The sequence below is a fragment of the Diabrotica virgifera genome, chromosome 2, assembly GCF_917563875.1.
Source record: "Diabrotica virgifera virgifera chromosome 2, PGI_DIABVI_V3a".
NCBI lineage: Eukaryota > Metazoa > Arthropoda > Insecta > Coleoptera > Chrysomelidae > Diabrotica > Diabrotica virgifera.
In genome coordinates, this window is record NC_065444.1 from 43582004 (window position 1) to 43599374 (window position 17371).

Consider the following 17371-nt stretch of genomic DNA (forward strand, 5'->3'; position numbering starts at 1 on the left):
AAAATGATGATTAAACATTCTATCATAAAAATTCAGCATCTGAACTAATTAAGGTATGACCCAGGACTAGGCAACTGTGAGCCAGGAAATCCGTCTCCTATCATGTGCACAGTTGATAAGTAATACAAGTTTCGAACCCACGTATTTGCATAGCCAAGCTAGGCAAACCATTTTCCTAAGAAATATTCAATACGGTACATAACGAAATGGCTTCATAGTCTTTATCATAAATTTTTATCTCAATTAACTTAATTAAATTTTGACCAATGAAGTATAACTTTGGAATCACACTGTATACTCAAATTGCCTTTACCAAAACAAATATCATGATGACTTCTTTAGACCACAATAAGCTAATGTACCAAGGAATCATACTAAGCATTGGAATAACTTTCCAGTAGAAACTACAAAATTAAACACAACACCAGATAAACATAATCTAAACCTATTTTGTAGATACACTAATCTACAAGTGATGACATATATAAGCATAATCACATACAAGGTGTTACAGTTCCATACCAGTTCAATAATAAGCCAAATTAAGCTGAATCTCAATAATAACTAATGACATCTAACATACATAGAATATGGAAAGCTAGAAAAATTACTATAATAGATAAAACATAGAGTACCTATCTGGTGACTAAAATCAAAATCCAATCGTTAACCTATTCATTGAACAATCGAGTATTTCTAAAATTTAGAACGAGGAATTAACTTGATCAATATTGTTAAGTTAATCTTCTTCTTCTGACGACGAAGATGCTAAGTCGTTGACAGTATTATCTGGTAGTAAGTCCTTTATATGAAATCGACCAAGTTTCCTGTTGGACGAACTATCTTTTAGTTCATATATTAAAGGAGAGATTACTTTACTGACAACACATGGGACATATTTCTGACAAAATTTGGCAGAAATAGCATCACCTTTGCTTGACTTAACAAAATTACGTTTTAATACCCGATCACCAACAAAGAATCGCAAATCTCTTTTCCTCAAATTGTATTGACTCTGTGACTTAAGGTAAGAAGATTTTAACTTCTTCCTGATGTCTGCAAATATTGGGGGTAAAGTCTGAAGATCATCTAAACGATGGAGTTTCTCAGAGATCTGAGGGAGATTTGTGGAATTGTCCGAAATTAAACCAAAATAATCACCAGACAAAGCAATATTTCTACCAAAATTCAAATAAGCTGGAGAACATTGAGTAACTTCATGGACCGAAGTTCTTATGGCTTGAGCTATTGAGTGAATATACTGGTCCCAAGCTCTGTGATCTGGATAAGTGTATGATCTAAGGGCTGTTACAATACTGCGGTTCACTCGCTCACTATGATTAGCTTGCGGATGGTATGCAGCATTATAAAAGATCTTCTGAACTTTGTATTTAGTTAGAAGGTTTTTAAAAGCCTTAGACACAAATTGAGGACCATTGTCACAAGAAACAATTTGTGGAACACCAAACAACAAAAAGACTTGCTCCTCCAAATATTTCACAATAGCAGGGACAGTGGCATTACGAAGAGGAAAAACTAGTGGAAATTTAGTAAAGTAGTCCACAACCACCAAACAATAGGTATAGCCATTGTAACTACGAGGATATGGTCCAATCAGATCCATGGATATCATCTGCCATGGGAAGTCAATGTTCCTAAAAGTACCCATTAATCCAGCTTGTGGCATAGTACTTGGCTTGCAAGTAGCACAAACTCTACATCTAGAAATATATTTGTTATGAGGCTGGTAAATAGACCCCACTTTAATGAAATTGTTCCAATCTCAGGTTCTATAGGTGCTGGTTCGCTGAGAAAGGTAATTAGCTGATACCACTAAAAGTACCAGCGAGACTGCTTCTTAAAGTGATAAATTTAGAGAAATGAATTTGACGAGACGAGAATTTAACACATTTATTCTAAATTAAACAATTAATATTAAAGTAAAGTGAAAAATATATACATATATAACTAATTCTCCCTCTATATAAAAAAGATGAAGAAGAAGAAGAAGATATATACGCAAATAAAATAATGTGTACCTAAATATAAATAATTATGAACAGTAAAAAACGGTAATACATATATATTAAAAACTAAAACTAATGAAAATGAACGAATGAAAGAAAACTACGATATTGTTTCTTAAATGGTTCCGCGCACGAAAATAGTCCGTTAGGCCTTTATTTTATGAGCTCATAAATATGTCCTTACCTCACCAGCTGGATATCTCTTGCCTCTGCCTCGATATGCAGCAATCTTTCACTCCAATTGTACGAGGAACCAAGTTGACTAAAATTTTAACGTCGTTTTTCGTAGTGATACTTAACGAGAGAGAGAGTATTTGAGTCTTCTGATATAACTATGTATCCACTATCACTATATTATACGAGGAGTGAGACACATACTTGTCTCTTCTGGAGCTACTGTTCTAATTTTTTCTTCAACGAGATAATTTTTGACCTTCTTTTTACGGGAGATATATTTTTGTTCTATATTGTCACTTTGACGTTACCAGAGATGGGAGATGCCGCATATGAACGATAACATAAATAAGGAACGTACTTCTTTGAATTTTATGAATATTTTGTGAGAGTTTCGAACATATTGGCCGGCCTTGACAAGGCGATGTCTTGTCAAAATGTCTAAATAAATTAATAAACTAAAAAAAAATCTCGAAGGACCAGATCCCAGATGGATCAGAATGTAACCGTAAACTAAATCTTATACTACTGTGTAACAATGCTAAAAACTAAAATTGAATCATAATACCTCTACTACAAATATGACTGGACTATCATGTCCTGGGCTATGACATTCCAACTTCCATGAGTTTGGAATCATCAATCGGGAGAAGTGAAACACGTGTAATGGGCCTAACATACTCCCCGGATGAAGTTTTAACTTTAATAGATCGGACTAATCCATCCTTACCGGGATATGTCTCAATCACACGTCCAAGTGGCCAACAAAGGGGAGGCGAATCGTCGTCGCGTAAGATAACTAGATCATTAATCTGTATATTTTTAACAGGTTTACACCATTTAGGTCGATGTTGCAGTTGATGAAGATACTCTAACTTCCACCTTTTCCAAAAGAGTTGTCGAGCTTGACAAATTTTCTGATATATATTCAACCTATTCGAATTATGTTGCGAGAGATCTTTTTCCGGATGAGCAGTTAATGCAGTTCCGATAAGAAAATGCCCAGGGGTAAGGCAGCCATAATCATTTGGGTCCTCAGAAAGTGGGGAGAGAGGACGCGAATTTAAAATTCCTTCTATTTGGGTCACGATTGTAGAGAAAACTTCATATGTAACTGTGAGATTTTTCATTATTCGGTATAAATGCCGTTTCGTGCTTTTTACGGCGGCTTCTTGAAGACCTGCCCAATGTGGTGCCTTAGGTACTATAAATTTAAATTCTATTCTATTTGTTGCACAGAAATCCAAGATGCAATTAGAGTTTGCATTATTTGCAAAAAAGTGGTGCAATTCAACGAATCTGTTACTTGCACCAGAAAAATTTGTACCATTATCACTCCATATAAGGGCAGGATTGCCCCTACGTGCTATAAACCTTTTCAATGCCATTAGATAGGCATCGGTTGACAAGCTGGTAACAACCTCGAGATGTGTAGCCTTTGTCACCATACAAACAAATACGGCGATATAGCACTTTTCAGTAGCGGCCTTTCGTAACTTAGAGGTTTTTAACAAAAAGTAACCGGCATAGTCGACACTAACTTTAGAAAATGGTCTACAAATTTGAACTCGGTCCTTGTGCATACCGGCCATCATTTGAGTAGCAAATTTTGCTCGAAATCTATGACAAAGAATACATCGGTGAATAACCTTCTTGACCTCATTTAAACCGTTTATTACCCAAAACCGTTGCCGAATATTAGCTAGAGTAGCTTGAACTCCAGCGTGTCCGAGTGATATATGCACAGACTTTATTAAAAGCGAGACTGTGTGGTCGTCCTTTGGCAACAAAACTGGATGTTTATGGTTAAAGGACAGCTCAGACGAGCTTAACCGACCACCTACCAATATAAGTCCACGTGAATTATCGATGAAGGGAGATAGAGACCAAATACGTGACGAGCTTCTTGTGCTATTGTCTAAAAGAACCTTGTATTCAGCTTTGAAATATTTTCTTTGGAGACTTTTAACGATAAAATTTTCTGCATTTAGTCGTTCATCCGCGGTTACTACCTTGCCTGACTGCAAGCGACTATTACTTCCCTTGAAACGAGCATTATGAACGAACCGAAATACATAGCTAACGGCCTTAACTAGTCTTTCATATTCAGAAAATCGCGAGAAAAATTCAACCCAGTCTAGCACATCGTCTATTGCGACGTGATGTGAACGAGAATGTTCCGTTTTTTCTTCCGGTAACGAGTCTAGTAGGATTAACTTTAAATTTGAATAGTCAATAATTCTTTCTTGTAAGAAAGAAGGACCATAAAACCACAGAGAATTATTTGAGAGTTCCTGAGGAAAGGAACCTCGAGAATTTATATCCGCAGGATTGCCTGAGCCTGGTACATGATGAAAATGTACCTCTGGAGTCAATTCCTTAATTAATGCTACCCTATTCGCAACATACTGTTTCCATTTAGACGAATCACTGGCTAACCAACTTAATACTATCATGCTGTCTGAATATATGTGATATGAGCTAAAGGATAAACCATTCTCAAAAACCTGTTTTAGAGTTGCAAATAACCTAGCAGCTAACACTAGTCCTGCTAATTCCAATCGAGGAATTGTAATTTCCTTTAAAGGAGCTACCCGAGATTTTGCTGCGACCAAACTTGACGAGACTGATCCATCTAGATAAAGGGACCTTATATAAGCACATGTACTGTAAGCATCCTTGCTGGCGTCTGAGAAAATATGAAGCTCCTGTTCTCGTATTAACTTGTTATGAAAATACCATCTCGCAATTTTACACATATTCAATGATTCAAAGCCATTGACCAACCTTAACCACTCCTTAATGATGGAATCGTCCGTGATGACGTCATCCCATCCAATTTTCAGTTTCCACAATTTTTGCATTAACAGCTTTCCCTTTAAAACAAATGGGTTAATGATGCCTATTGGATCAAAACACTGACTTACTATTGACAATATGCGACGTTTAGTAAGCTTACCTTCAATTAGATGACGAGGACTAGAAAAATAAAAACTATCTTCTTGCGGATTCCAATGCAGTCCTAACACTTTACTATTTTGAGATTCGTTAGTGTGAATTTCTACATTATCGCGAGCTACCAGATTGTTAGACATCAAGAACTGTGATGAATTTGAGTTAAACTTATGAAGAGAAAAACAAGCTGCATTCAGAACAGTAGACAATTGTTCATACAACACTTGCATGTCATTTAACGTTTGGGTACCGGCTAAAATATCGTCTATGTATGTCTGATTTTGAATCGCATTGGTGGCCAAGGGCATTTCATGGGCATTGTCCGCTATATCTTTTAAAACTCTTTGACTAATGTATGAACTGCATTTTAACCCATATAACAACCTTTTATACTCAATTATCTGCAATGGGTCCGAGGTATCATTGCGCCATATTATGCGCAATAATGCATGTTGTGTGGGATCAATGGCAATGTTCATATACATGTTACTTAAATCGGCAGTAAGAACGTACTTAAACATCCTGAAACGACATATAATTGAAAACAATGACGGCTGCAAATTGCCACCATTTAACATTACTTCATTTAAAGCAATGCCGTTAGAAGTAGGACAAGAACCATCGTAAACCACACGAATACCTATACTACCGTCCGCTTTCTGTTTCGAAACATTAAAATGAGGAATGAAGTGTTGATCTTTACCTACCACGGGATGAGGATCTTTGACTATCTGTGAAATTCCTACCTTCAAATGATCATTTATAATAGAATGGTATTGGGCAAATACTTCGGGATTAGCAATCAGCCTTTTTTCAACATTTAAAAACCTTTTCTGCGCAATTCTATAAGAGTCGCCTAGTTTAGACGTCGCATTTTGAGAACTAAAGGGTATAGAGATTTGATACCTGCCATCCGGCAATATCTTGGTTGTTTCTTTAAATATACGCTCAGCCATTTCAGCTTCAGACCCGGGTGTATGGATTATCGGTATCTCTTCAACCTTCCAAAATCTTTCCACGAGAGTGTTAAGGCTTTCATCATTTTCCTCCGACACCAGCAACGATACATGTCGGTCCTGTTCTTCACAAGATGCATAACTCACTAGACCCAAATTTCGAGAAGGATTAGTAGAATCCTTGTGACGATGATATTTTCTATCAACAGAACCACCAACAATCCAACCGAACAAGGTATTTTGAAGAGTCGGGAGTCCTTTACCTAGGTGAAATATGCCATCCGAGAAAAGTTTATAACAGAAATCTGCGCCGAGGAGAATAGAAATTTCTGACCTAACGTGAAACTCATCATCAGCTAATCTATACTCGAGAGGAATATTGAGCTTGGATATATCAATCTCTACCTGAGGTAACTCACAAGTGATATTTTCTAATACTGCACAATTAATATTTAAACTATTCTTTGTATTACTTGAATAAACTACGAGATCAACCATTTCTGTTGATTTAGCTACCCGAGACCCTACTCCTAGAACACTAGTTGTGTTTGCGTACGTTTGAAAACCTAGTCTTTCTACTAAGCTACTCTTTATCAAGGATAGCTGACTAGCCGTATCGATCAGCATTTTACACGAGATATAATTGCCAAATGCATCTGCTATTTTTACTTTACATGTGGCCAATAGAATAGAGCCCTTTTGTACTAGAGGTCTGCTAACAGCTAGCGCTGCTCGAGAAATATCATTTTCTCTATTGTCATTTAAAATAGTAGCACTCCGTTGTACCTGACTGTCAGATGAAATTGTAGGAGATTGTCCTCTGGATGCATCAGCGAAGCCTCTTCTACTTCCCATATTCCTGTTGCCTTCACTGTTGGACGAATGGTGCAGGGACGAATGATGTTTTTTATGACATAAAGCACATAACTGAGACGAAGTACAATTAGCAATTAGATGAGAATGTCCTAGACAATTTATACAAAGCTTCGATCGTTTCACAAAAGACAACCTATCTTGAATTGAGAGTGCTTGATATGCGTGACAAGCGTAAATTTTGTGACCCGTATTATTGCAAAATGAGCATTTATTGACATATCCCGAAGATGGACTAGCTTTACGATTTACCACCGTTGTATGAAACGAGGCCTGTGTTTCCTCCTTTCTATAATGAGATTTATTCCTTTCTTTAACGTTTAGATTCTCTAGGTGAGAACATCTTTCATCTATAAAGTTAAGGTATTCATCAAGAGAGTCTATTTTTTCGCCTTTTCTTTCAAATTCTATAAACCTACGTGTACCAAAGTCTAAATGTCTATCAATAAAATTAATCAAAATCAATTGCAATAATTCAGAGTCAGAGAGAGTTAAATTATTTATAGCTTGCAACGTATTTTTTATCTGAATATAAAATTCGCGTACTTGAATATGGCTTGCATTACTATTAAGAGACTTAATATCGAGTAATTCGTTTAATAATGCTTTTATAATATTATATTTATTTGAATATCTATCTTTCAAAGTTTTTAAAGCTATATGAAAGTTATCATTCGAAACTGTTATATTATTAATCATTTTGAGAGCTTCACCTTTAAGATATGACTTTAAATAAATAAAACGTTGTACATCGGTAATTTCATTATTATTTATAATAAGGGCAGAAAATAAATCGAAAAAATTTGACCATTGACTAGGGTCACCAGAGAAATATTGAATAGAAATATTGGGTAACTTTACACTAGGTGCCGTACTTGTCTTATTATTGACTAGTACTTGAGTTGAATCTATTACGGCTCTGTGCTTCTGAGGATTCATCTTCTCAGCTAGACGAGCTGATAACTCAGAAAACAAATCCTCCTGAAGGGACCTGTCCACAGGTTCTTGTGTGTCAGGTGTAGCTAAATCTATTATATCTTGATTTACCGAAAATTTATCAAAGGCATCTTTTAACAGTGACATTTTATTTTCTACAATGAATAAATTAGTTTCCGAGTTTAATTTACTATCAACCCATTTCTGAATTCTGGTCATAGACGCTTTCGCGGATTTGCAATTTTCCTTAGCCGTTTTAATATCCATTCTTAAAGTTCAGAGAAGTACCTTCTTTAGAATAAATGTGTTAATTTATAATAAGAGAAACAAAGAAACTTAATAAAATGAGAGAGAAAAATTAATATGATCTTTAATGAGTTAAATTAATAGCAAAATAAGCAAATCACCAATATCTACTCAGATCCGGCTCGAAGGACCATGTTATGAGGCTGGTAAATAGACCCCACTTTAATGAAATTGTTCCAATCTCAGGTTCTATAGGTGCTGGTTCGCTGAGAAAGGTAATTAGCTGATACCACTAAAAGTACCAGCGAGACTGCTTCTTAAAGTGATAAATTTAGAGAAATGAATTTGACGAGACGAGAATTTAACACATTTATTCTAAATTAAACAATTAATATTAAAGTAAAGTGAAAAATATATACATATATAACTAATTCTCCCTCTATATAAAAAAGATGAAGAAGAAGAAGAAGATATATACGCAAATAAAATAATGTGTACCTAAATATAAATAATTATGAACAGTAAAAAACTGTAATACATATATATTAAAAACTAAAACTAATGAAAATGAACGAATGAAAGAAAACTACGATATTGTTTCTTAAATGGTTCCGCGCACGAAAATAGTCCGTTAGGCCTTTATTTTATGAGCTCATAAATATGTCCTTACCTCACCAGCTGGATATCTCTTGCCTCTGCCTCGATATGCAGCAATCTTTCACTCCAATTGTACGAGGAACCAAGTTGACTAAAATTTTAACGTCGTTTTTCGTAGTGATACTTAACGAGAGAGAGAGTATTTGAGTCTTCTGATATAACTATGTATCCACTATCACTATATTATACGAGGAGTGAGACACATACTTGTCTCTTCTGGAGCTACTGTTCTAATTTTTTCTTCAACGAGATAATTTTTGACCTTCTTTTTACGGGAGATATATTTTTGTTCTATATTGTCACTTTGACGTTACCAGAGATGGGAGATGCCGCATATGAACGATAACATAAATAAGGAACGTACTTCTTTGAATTTTATGAATATTTTGTGAGAGTTTCGAACAATATTTCTTGATATAGTTGCGCATGCCAGGCCAATAATATAATTCTGCTATCCTACTAAATGTTTTATAAGAACCAAAATGACCAGATGTCACATTATCATGAAATGTACGAAGAATTTCATCCCGGTTTGCTGTTGGGACAACAATCTTCCAATCAGACATATTAGACAAAGCTTCCACTGAACTAACGACATGCTTATAAAGAATATTATTCTCTACTTTAAAATCAGGGTACTGATCAGGTGCTTGAGTAACCTTTTCTAACATTTTTTGATACCATGTATCCGGAACTAAAGTGGATAAGTCAAGAAGATTGACATCAAACGTTCGGGACAAAGCATCGGCTACTACAACACCATTTGCCTTACGATGGACGATATTATAATCAAAGGCTGACAACTTACAAATCCATCGAGACAAACGTTGGGATGGGTTACGCATAGAATGCATCCAGAGTAAAGAACTATGATCAGTAATAAGGGTACACTTACGACCTTCCAAATAGTAACGGAAAGCCTCCAAGCCGTGAATAATAGCAAGGAGTTCACGCTCGGTAGTGGAATAATTTTTCTGGGCCTTATTGAGCTTCTTACTAGTATATGCTATGGGGTGTTCAGAACCATCTTTCATCTGAAAGAGTACACCACCTGAGGCGGTATTTGAACAATCAGTCATGAGGTAGAAATGTTCACTGAAATCAGGTGAAGTCATGACCGGAGCACTCGTAAGGGCTTCCTTAATACGATGAAAAGCATCGTCGGCTTCAGGAGTCCAGGTGATAGTCTGGCCCTTTTTCCTATTCTTAAGGAGGTCAGTAAGAGGTGATAATAAAGTAGAATAAGAAGGCACAAATCGACGATAGTATCCACACATGCCCAAGATCCTACGTAGTTGTGTAGTAGTTTTAGGAATGGGGAAGTCCTTAATAGCGGTTACTTTATCAGGGTCTGTTCTCAAACCTTGATGATCAACAACATATCCTAGAAATTTCAAATTAGGACGACAAAAATTACATTTCTCTAAATTAACAGTGAGATTAGCCTCTTTAAGGCGTGAAAATAATTTCTCCAATATTTCAATATGTGAAGAAAAATCAGGAGTAACAACTATGATGTCGTCTAAATAATAGAATACGAATGGTTCGAGTTGGGGACCAATAACCAAGTCCATTAAACGACACATTGTTTGCGGAGCTGAAACTAGACCGAAAGGCATTGTGACAAATTGAAATAACCCTTTACCACTGACAGCGAAAGCAGTATACTTCTTACTCTCTTCGCTTAACGGAATTTGTAAGAAAGCTTTGGATAAATCGATCGAAGAGATATATTTGGCATTCTGAAGTTTGCTCAGAATTATATCTATCCGAGGGATGGGATAAGCATCTCGATTAGTAGTGATACTATTAAGTTTGCGACCATCAAAGCATACTCGGAATGATCCATCCTTCTTCTTTGTCATCCATAACGGCGAACAAAATGACGACGTCGACTTTTCGATAATGTTTAAAGAGAGCATCGAATCAATTTCTTTACTTAAATCTGCTTGCCATGCCTGAGGTATGGGATATTGATATTGTCTGAAAGGAGTTGAAGTGTTCACTTCGATCGTATGAGATATTAAATGTGTACGGCCTAATCTATCTTTGGAAGAGATAGAAGAAAATTTAGAGATAATATTCTCTAACTGGTTTTGTTCTAAGCTAGACAAACTAGAAAACTCACGAATGGCACTTACAGTTGCGACATTAAAGGAAGATATAAACAACGAAAAATCTGAGCAATTTAGTGTACTATTAAATGCATTCAAGAAATCCATGCCAAGAATTATAGAATTTTTAACTGAAGGTATAACATAAAATGTAACCATTTTCCGAATATTGGCAACTACGATTTCTGTGTCAAATTTACCTGTAATTGACTGGATAGCACCATCCGCAGTAGAGACTTGTAAAGAAGAAATAGGCATAACATTAATATCAGTATTTTCTAATAATTTCAGCGAATACGAACCTATTAGAGAAATGTTCGAGCCACTATCTAATAGAGCTAAACAAGATTGTCCTAAAATTTCAATTTCAAGATAAGGTCGGTTATCATTATGTTTCCTAACTAATAACGAATTTATATCAAAATCCAAAATCTCTGATTTATTTTCAAAATTATCTGGTATTAACATAGACATATTATTATTATTTACAAACGTACAACCTGGTATAGAATTTGGAACTGTTTCCTCGTCTTGATTATGCTTATTATTAAAATTCCAGTTTAAGACTGGAGGGGATAATCTACGATCAAGCGAACCGCACGAGTCAACTGAAGTGTTACTAACAATTACTTTTTCCCTGATTTCGGTTTGCGTGCTGGTCTCCGGTTGGAAGTGTTTCTTCCTTCCTGAGAGGTGTTCGAGCTGCTGGCGGGTATTGGACCTGAAGCTTCGTCTACAGCTGCGGTCATGTTCCCTGATGGGGCTGCTGTTTGAGGAACGCTCAGGGTACGAGCCTCTGCATGCTCGTTTCCCGAACACTTAAAACAGTTACGTTTAAGCGTATTTTCTCTACCACAACCGTGGCAGAAAATCCGTGTTTGGGGTCTGGTACAATCCCGAAATGCGTGACCAACAACCTGACAATTCCAGCAAGACAAAGAATAAGTAGTCACAGACACATTCGGTGTATGGGGTCTAGATTGCCAAGAACGATTTCTCGAGGAGTAAGAGTTAAATCCAGCACCAGAATTAGGTGTTGTAGGAGGATGAAAAGACCAGGATAGAGTTTCCTCTAACCGTTTACACTTATCTGTCAGGTCTTCGATAGTGTCTATATCAACAAGTGCCAATTGGGCATGGTAAAAAGGTAGCAAACATTTTAAAATTATCTTAATTTTTGCATTATCTGTTAAAGGAGTATCTAAACGACTACACATACCCAACATAGTGTTAATAAACATAGTCACTGATTCTCCAGGTTTCTGCTTGCGGTTCTTGATCTCGTCTAAGAGATCAGTTTGGAAAGAATAAGGCAGAAAATCGGATTTTAGTTTCTGAGCCAAACCAGTCCAAGTGGTAAAGCTACCACGGTTGTTCATAAACCACGTAAAAGCATGGCCTGTAAATAATTCGGCAGAAGCCGAAAAAAGATCTTCCTCACTCACACCTCTCGAAACACGAAGACATTCTACCCTATCTAAAAATGAAATTACTTGGTCATAATGACCTTCACCAGAAAACGAAACTCCCCACTTATGTACCTGCACAGGCTTGGGATGTAACAAGGAATTAGAGGCTTGAACTGAAGAAACAGGAGTGGACGTGGCTAGAGGATTTACTCGAGAATCGAGTTCACCTTCTAGACTGAGAATCCTAATGGACATAGAGCGTTTGTAAAGTTGTTGCTCCTCATCTGAGCAACATAATAAGTGGACACGACCAGAGATATGAGCAAGACATGAAATGTATCTAGAATACATGCTATCATGGACAGTCCCTCTAAAATTATTTATCTTTTGCGTAAGATCCTCTAGTGTCTCATTTATTCCCTGTTGTTGTTCCAGGAAAGGAATAGCTGCAGCTGAAATCTGACGGAAACTCCTATTTCCTTGCTCCTGTTTAAGAGCACCACGCAATAGACTGCGTTTTCTATCACATTTAGCGGCTTCTTCAACCTCTATTTCCCTTATCCTCAGCTCATAATCTAACTCCCTAACTAACAAATGTTCTGGCTGAAAGGTACACATGGTAGTAGGAAAAATTTAGTAACAATAAACCCAACCCAACAACGACAAACCGAACCCACCCCAACAACTAACGACCCAATTAACCGACAATCTACTAAGCAAGCTGCTCAACCAATGAGCTGCTAAACTAACGACCTAACAAACCGACAAACCAAATATAACCGAGATATATATTTGGGGTAGATATTTAAAATAATTTAAGTAAATGTTTAAACGAAAATGTATATAAAAAAATGAAAACTTTATAAATTATATATAGGTATGGTAAGCAAAAATTTAGCTAACTGTAGTATATTGTGGCTGAACCTAAATCAAAAGTAGTAATGTACCTAGATATCAAAAAAAAATAAATCATTCAAAATTTTTCAAAATAAATATCCAGGTATCACCAAACCGACCAGACCGAAATGTCAACCAATACACCTGTTCAAATATTATCCTACTCACGATTTACAATTATTATTTTAAATAAATTAAAATAGTACCAATACAGCAATATAAGTGCACTAGTGTATTTTCCAAATAACGTACAAAAGGAATCAAAAATGTATCTCTATATAATTACAAAATATACAACAATAGACCAGAAAGATACTTACTAGAAAAATTTACAATAAGCAACAAAATAAAGAAAGGTACTGTCTTACTGAAAGTCGGGCTCCACGTTGGCGAGCGCCAATTGTAACGTATGATTATTCTGTTTGAATGGGGTAGCTTAATAAATGACTAAAGTTTTACAGAAATAGGCTAGCTGGAAATTGAAGAGACTAAACAGTAGGGCTCAGGGAAGGATCAGGCCGTATTTGCACGCCCTAGTAAGACGGTACCTACTGAAATACTTGAATGATAAAGAAAATAAATTAATATAAGGAGTAATGACAAGAAGAGAACTATTGACCAAGAAGATATTCAGAAGTAGTGTTGAGCGCCAGGGAAGAATTGAATAAATTCTTCTCCACGTGACCTATATTGCTGTACCTAACTAATACTATTAATAGATACTATTAAAATGATAGGATAATAAAACATATAAGTATGTACAACCACATTTAATAAAAAAAAATACCTATAAACCCTATATACAATTTTATACACTAGCTAAATATCCGACGTACTATGGTAGTACACTCCTGTCGATAATGCAGGTTTTACAGTATGAAAAAACTAATATATGTAATGAATTTATTCTACTAAGGAAGTGATTTGATCTAAATATGCATGTACAAACTAATTATTACTGTAGAATACAAGATTGGCTGACAATCCCGTATCTGATCGGAAGTGACAACCTGACAATATCTGGTGAATGGAATAAATATTATTGAGTAGGAAATAAACCCTTCGATAGTGTGCACAGTATCGTCCCAGATAGTTTACAATCCTGAGATTATTTTAAATACCTGATACAATCATGAAAATGAAATATAAAATTCGTTGACAAAAAAAAATTATTGAATATTATAAAGATAATAGGGTTTAAGAAGGTGAATTTATATTATTATTAAGGTTATGTATTTGAGTTATTGAAAAAAATTGAAAATTGAAAACTATTATTTAAAAGGATTGAAAATTCAAATTTTATTATAAAAACCTGGCGTTTCTACAAAAGTAGGCCTGTGGCTTCTCCAAAATCCTGGTGAGGTTGATGATGAGAGAGCCAGGTACGTATCCTCCGATCTTCCCAATCCTCGGGAGGTAAGGAACAGCAACACAGAGTATTGACGAGGAGGTACTTGCTAGTGTCGATAGAACTTAGTGTCTATTCCAGAAACGAGAAAAAAAAACATCCAAAACTCTTCCAATCCAAACCCAAAATAATACCAAAATGATTGTTTATTCCATAAATAAATGAAGCATCCAAATGTGACTTAAATTTTGTTATAGTCTCCCTCCAGTGGCTAAAAGAACAGAAAACCTTCTATTAGCTGGTTTTCCTTAAGTATCTAAGAAACAGGGCCTCTATAAAAAGGTGTTTCACCTTATCAGAACTTGACAGAGAAAAAACTACGGAAAAAGTGAGGTTTGATGTATATGTTTTCATTGACCTTGATTCTTCTTGACTGGAAAAAGCCTTTTTAAACGAATATAAGGAAGTATTTGGACAAAAAAAATGTGGATCTTGTAATCAAAGATTACTATATGGAGTTAAATACATGATAGAATGAAAATTATCATTGATTTTCAATTTATTTGAGAGTGAAAATGTAGTTCTAAGAATATTTTTTCCTGTGAGTGTATATTAGAAGTATTGAAAAAGTGATAATTAAAGAATAGCAATGCTTTTCATATGATCTAAATATGGTATTAAAAATAATTTAGATGGTTATTTTTTCTTAGCATGAAAAAGAAATGGCAAACCATAGTTAAGTGATATTTTTTTTCATACATACCCATTGTTTTCTTCAAAAAATATTGGAACCAAAAACTCTTCACAACCCCAAACAAAAAAATAAAAACTTCCTCCAACGTAAATTAATCTTCTTATAACTTATTTCAACCAAAAGGTAAATTCTTACAATGGTCACCGGAGGACTTCTTGATCGGACAAGAACGAAAATTCAAGTGAAGTGCCAGCCGCTATGGCCGATATGACATACACCCCTGCCGGATATCGTCATTGCCAACTGCTAGACTCTAATCTACCAGATATTACCAACTTTATCGTCTATCAACTGCAACCTCTAATACGAGTGCTTGTAAAGTTGGTTGCATACCTAGTTCCCATCGGAATAACATTTTAGTAACGATAGTAGTAACTCATCGTTACAGTTTGCCGACATGCCGACAAAAGAGGTATACATAGAATTAACAAAGAAAACTTGTATGAGATGTGGAATATGGAGTCTCTGCCACTAATACGTGCAGCAATGTCTCGTGATCGTTTTAAGACCATGCTAAAATTTATAATATTTGACAACGAAAATACCCGCCAATAACGCCAAACAGCCGATAAGGCTGCACTCATACGAACGAGATATCTGGACAATGCTGAATAAAACTGTGCAACAAGTCTACAAACCATCCGATCCCAATGCATAACCATAGATGAACAATAATTGTTTCTATTTAGAGGTCGCACATAATTTACACAATACATATCTTTCAAACCCAATAAACATGGTATTTTGGATTTGTAGTGCATTAAATACCTTATCGCATACAAAGTCACCTTTATATTTGAAAAACAGCATATTTCTGGTTCCCGGCAAGTTAATGTTGGAGAACGAACAGTTTTGAATCTGGTCACGTCTTATAAAGATTCTGGGCGAAATTTTACCACAGATAACTTGCTAAATGTTTCCAGTTTTGAACTTGCTAAAATCTAGAATTCATGTCATATAACGTTAGCTGCTCTTTTAGAAAAAATAAGAGATTTCTACTCACCAATATGAAATTAAGTTAGAAAAGAGCTACATATTTTTTTCACAAATCTTGCATACAATCATGATGCTATTGTATGATCTTATTTGCTAAAGAAAAACAAAGCAGTAGTGTTACTCTCGTCTTTGCATATAACAGGACAAGTAGCCGGAAATAATTGAGTATTAGAGTAAAATTAAAGGGGGGTTGATGCCATGGATAAAATGCTGGGTAAGTATAAAATCACACGTCTAACATTGCTTTGGCTCTTGGCCTTTTTGTATAATATGATTGACGTCACTGGTTTAGCACCCTACATTATATCGAGAGCACAATCCATTACACAAACAAAGGACCAACGCAAGAAGTTTTTAAAGGATCTTTCTAAAGATCTTTGTCTTGCTGTAGATACTCCTCCTCAAGTATCTCACAGCATTCGTGGATCTACTCCAGTAACCGGAAGTTGCCATGTTTGTCAAAACCAAAGGAAAAAACAACCTAAAACGAGAAAGAGTTGTGTAGTATGTTTTCTACCTTTGTGTGACGAAAATTCTTTTTCCGACATCTATGTATTGCGAAAATCCACACTACCATTAATTTTTGTATTTTGATTCAAATAGACTGTCACTTAAATACAACATCTATTGATTTTTATAACATTTATTACAAATTACAAAAAAAATACAAGGTACAAATGTATATATTCCGTCGTTTATGGGGGTAGGAACAATTTAAGCCCCCTGCTGCGAACTGAATAAAGATTTCTTTGTTATATTTGGCTCACATAATCTACTGAATAAATGTAGAGATGTTACAAAAGTTCAAGTCTCTATGTCGTTAACAAAAAAGTTATCACAATTTCAAAACTCAAAAGTTACAATTGTACCTATGCCGCCCGACGAAGGTTAAAGGAGTGCGTTTTTGAGAAAGGGGTGAATTAATCCCTATGCACTATGCTGCGTTAGGATCAATGCAGTGCACTCTTCGTACATATAAATCTACAGAAACGTTGTTCGAACGTGTTTCTAAATAAGTATGAAATACTT

At 35.5% G+C, this 17371-nt stretch overlaps 1 protein-coding gene and 1 long non-coding RNA gene across 3 annotated transcripts in view; one reads left to right on the forward strand and one right to left on the reverse strand.

Moving 5' to 3' along the window:
- LOC114336035 (peripheral plasma membrane protein CASK) overlaps positions 1-17371 on the forward strand; it is a 610838-nt gene that overhangs the window by 422357 nt on the left and 171110 nt on the right. The window lies entirely within an intron of this gene.
- On the reverse strand, positions 14000-15729 carry LOC126879502 (uncharacterized). The gene is made up of 2 exons (XR_007696078.1): positions 15356-15729; positions 14000-14863 (listed from the first exon to the last, which is right to left on the reverse strand). It is a non-coding gene; the product is annotated as an uncharacterized LOC126879502 (long non-coding RNA).